Here is a 227-nt window from a genome sequence, read left to right on the forward strand (position 1 = left end):
TAACTTAGGCTTACAAAAAAGAGGAAGGTCATCGAATTCGCTTATGCACTGATTTCAGAGAGCTAAATAAGCTTCTCATACCAGAATCCCAGCCGTATCGTTAAAACACGAAAATATAAATGGTTTTCCGGAAGATTATTGTTGACCGTGTGCGTAGATAAAAGGAATATGGTCCGGGTAAGGTAAAAAAAAAACTCAAATAGTAGATAATTATACTATTTTATTGA

The sequence above is a fragment of the Halyomorpha halys genome, unplaced genomic scaffold (assembly GCF_000696795.3).
Source record: "Halyomorpha halys isolate HHAL.00 unplaced genomic scaffold, Hhal_1.1 Scaffold1145.1, whole genome shotgun sequence".
In the NCBI taxonomy this organism is placed as follows: Eukaryota; Metazoa; Arthropoda; class Insecta; order Hemiptera; family Pentatomidae; genus Halyomorpha; species Halyomorpha halys.